The sequence below is a fragment of the Pterocles gutturalis genome, unplaced genomic scaffold (assembly GCF_000699245.1).
Source record: "Pterocles gutturalis isolate BGI_N339 unplaced genomic scaffold, ASM69924v1 scaffold3584, whole genome shotgun sequence".
NCBI lineage: Eukaryota > Metazoa > Chordata > Aves > Pterocliformes > Pteroclidae > Pterocles > Pterocles gutturalis.
This window is the reverse complement of record NW_010132939.1, coordinates 1-3,951: the sequence shown is the minus strand read 5'-3', so window position 1 is coordinate 3,951 and position 3,951 is coordinate 1.

Genomic DNA, 3,951 nt, shown 5'->3' with positions numbered 1-3,951 from the left:
TCTTTGTCCGCATTTCAACCCTTTTTTTTTTTTTTTTTTTTTTTGTCCTTCTGCTCTGTCTCACATTTGCTTTAAGAAATGACCAGGAGCAAAGAAACCCTCCAAATCCATGGCAGGGGTCCAAATCTGGGCTCTAGCCAGAGGTTTGCTCATCCCAGCTGACCCCATCATCCACTCAGAGCAGCCAAAAACTTTCCAAAAAAAACCCCAAAACCTGCACATGGCTTCAAAGAACATCAGTTTGTGCTGCAGAGCAAATGCTTGCTGCTCCAAAGGACGCCTCCAATGTTGCCAAGGATGGATGTCTAGGCAAGAGAGAGAGAAACCAGCTCCCTGAAAAGCCGTAGGACACGTGTCCAACAGCAAATGCCCTCAGAGGTGCAACGCTGACCACATCCAAGCTCCACAGGAGACACTGGAGGGTGGTGGAGCTGCCAAGATCTTACCCCTGAGACAGGGATAACTCCCAGGTACAGACCAAAAGAAAAAAAAAAAACCAACTGCACAGAGCATCCCTTTCTACCAGGATTTACCTGGTCTGCGGGACTCCCAGAGAAGCAAGAAGGTGGACGTCAGGATGCTGCAGAGCCCTGATGCTCAGGTCGCCTGCAAACCCAACAGCACCCATCATGGGCCGCGCCGTCTCCCCCCACACCACACAGCAAGAAAAAAGTGTTTTCTGAATTGACACAAACACCAAGCCACAGCCAAGGCAAGCTGTGTATAAGATGGTGCAATTTTATTTGTTTTTTTAAATACTATCATCTCTGATTAGCCACATCTGGCAGAAGGATGAAGGGAGGTGTGTGCATCTCCCATCTACGAGAATAAGCCAATTGCACAGGAAAAACAACCACCTTTGGCATGTTGTCTTATTTGAAACATCCATTGTTTTGTTAATGCAAAGTAGGTGTCGTGCAAACATGATTCTCAATTAATGGGAAAAAGCTGGTGAACCTGTTGCCCACCAGCCAAAACACATTAATTTTCCCCCGTAATGCCTTCCCCCTCTTTGCTGATTTATGGCCACGACATTTTCCAGGTCAACTTTTCCAGTCCTTCCCAGGAGCTATAGGCGATGTAGCGGGGCTGCGCCCATCAGTGTCTACTTGTATCCACCCCCAAAAAATCCTCCAGAGGGGGGTTTCACTGTCAAGGCAAAGCCGATCCTCTTCTCCCCTCCTCACCCCAACACTTGGGAGCAGAATTCATGCCAGCGATTTGGATACTGCCTTGAAAGCCGTGCCGTCGAAACCGCTGTCTGCTCAGCCAAAAAAACCCAGAGGCCAAATCAGACACAGCGAGGATATTTTAATTGCAGTAATTCTACAAGTAACCTTAAATCCCCATTTATGTCTCGCATAGAAGTCACAAAAATGTGCGCAGCACCATGAAAAATGAAAAACAAAATATTGTGTTTGCTGATGCAAATCTCTGCAGGCACCACCGAGTGCAGAATTTTACCACCTTCTCTCTCTTTTTTTTTTTTTTTTACATAACCTGAAATAAAATAATCCTATCTTCCTTTTAGTTGCCAAAAAAGACATTCTGTTCTTGGCTAAGACTTCTTACTCATCTATTTTACTGAAAACAGCTTTTGGAACAAGTACATAATGCAATGGATCAAACCCGCAGGAATTCCTCTCTGGCACCAGAACTCCCACTATCCTGGGAATACTTTCTAACAAATATTTAGCCCAGATGTGCATTCCTTTCTTTTTCTCTCCCTCCTTTTTTTTTTTTTTTTTAAAGCATTAAAGTTTAGGGGGGTGGCGGTGGGTGGATGGGGGTGGCTGTCTAGTTGAGGGGGAAGGGAATCGAATCTGCAAAGTCCCATTTCTGGCGGTCGGCGAGTCGCAGGGCAAAGCCCTAATACATTGGAATGCAAGGAATTAATGTTTTAACTATCCTCCTCTTGGACAACATCTCAACAGTAAATATTTCAAGTAATTTAGTTTTAAGAAGGTTTGGCATTTGTTTAGCCAAGCGCAGAGGAAGGCAACTAAAACCCCCAGTAGTGTCCAGTTAGTCTGGTTCTAAGAGGTTGCACAAAGAAGCATCCTGGCTTTGTGCAGAAGTATGTGGAGAAGATGTTTCAAGCTCTTTATTTCGGGGCTGAATATGCAGGCGAACGCAGCAGTGCAAGGAAAGCAAAGGCAACTTCTCCCAGCTAGTCCAGCAGCTGCGTTTGCTTGTGCCACAACTCCTACGGTATTGCAGGAGAACACCTACGAGCAAGGATATTTTACATTTTGGGGTTTCCGTCGGTGGAGCATCCCAAAGGATGGAAGGATCCCAAATCTGTGGGAAGCAAACTTTCTTCTGCAAAGTAATTTGGGTAATAAATAAATAAATAAATAGCCAACCCCAAAAGCCAATGTAATGCACTGAAAGTATTTATTTTCCAGTGACTTTTTGAGACTGTTTCCTGACTTTACAAGCACAGCCGCCTGCCCGCAGCCTGGGGAAGCCAAGGTGGACTCTTCCCGGGATGAGGGCTCGGCAGCTGGGAGCGAGGGAACAACTCTGCCGAGCCGTGAGTCAGAGCAGCTCCTGCTCCCTCCCCCAGAGCCGCAGTGGCTGTGCAGGTCTGGCAGGAGTAAATATTAGTTTAAAAAACACCACCACATATTTTAGCCAGGTACGGCTCTGAACGCAACTCGCGGAGCAAACCTGGGGGAATTTTTGGGGTTGGTGTTTATGTGCACACTGCAGTTTCCTGCGGGTCAGGCGACCTTGGTGTGAGTATCCCCAAAAACCGGTGTGGAGCTGAGCTTCCCGTTCAGCTATCCCAGATATTTGATGTCCAACAGCAGTGGTGATTCCAGTAACGCCTCCGGGTTACTGAATAATCACTACGCTATCAACGCTGATTCACTGCTCATTCATTTAACTATTTTAATTCTTCGCATATTTACTTAAGTGGTTTCCCCAGCGCCGCTGTGACAGCCTCCACGATGACAAAACTTCCCAATTCCAGGGCCAAAACCAGTGGGATCATCCATCAGGACCCTCCGGGTGACGGTCCCGTGTGTGTTCCCAGCCACGCGAGCTGTGCTTTCCAGTTCAGACCAGATTATTTTCACCCAGCTGGGTCTAAGGTTTCATAACCTTGCTCCAGTTAAAAATAGCCTCTGCCTACTATGCAACAGCAAAACCCAACGTACCCCGTGCCACCGAGCAGCAGCATGAATCAGTTCGTAACACCACGAGTTTATTCTCCTGCCAGAGACTGAACACGCAAAACGCCTTCCCCGGGAAGAGCATCAGAAGCGTTTACTCCATCTCCTAATTTTTTGGAAGGCCACAAAGAAGGTGGCTTTTCAGATTTTTCTATCAAGTCCTTATTTCTCGCTGACAGCTTGAAAGGTAAATAAGAAGCATTAGCAAATACATTAAAGGTTATCTGACACGGCGCAAACGAAACGAGGTTCGAATGTACTCGGCGCAGATTGTGCTGTAATAAATATGAAAACAGCGAAGTGTGCTTTGTCTAGGAAAATCCTCTATTTGATTACACCTCATGAATAATTCACACCAGGTTTCCATATTTGTCCTCCTGTAGGTACACGCTGTGCATTACCTTGCCTGCTATATATACGCACGCATTTCCTGCGCTGAATTATTAAAGCCTTGCCAGGAGCTGCAGAATCTCTCCGCACAGAGAGCAAACGCACCAGCCCGAAAATAAACCCACTCCCTCCCCCCCCCAACCTTGACATGCCTCATCTGCAAACTGCTCAGCAGAGGAAAAATTAAAAATTCTTATGGAAAAAAAAAAAATTAAAAAAATAACATAAAATAAAAATTGCTGATGAGAAAAAATAATAAAATAAAATAAAATAAAAATTGCTGATGAGTTCCCTGTACCAAATGACAAGACTCTAAGGTTTGTAAATGGCCGGGAGGGGTTTTCTCTCCATCCCACCGAGGCGTTGTCATTCCAGACCT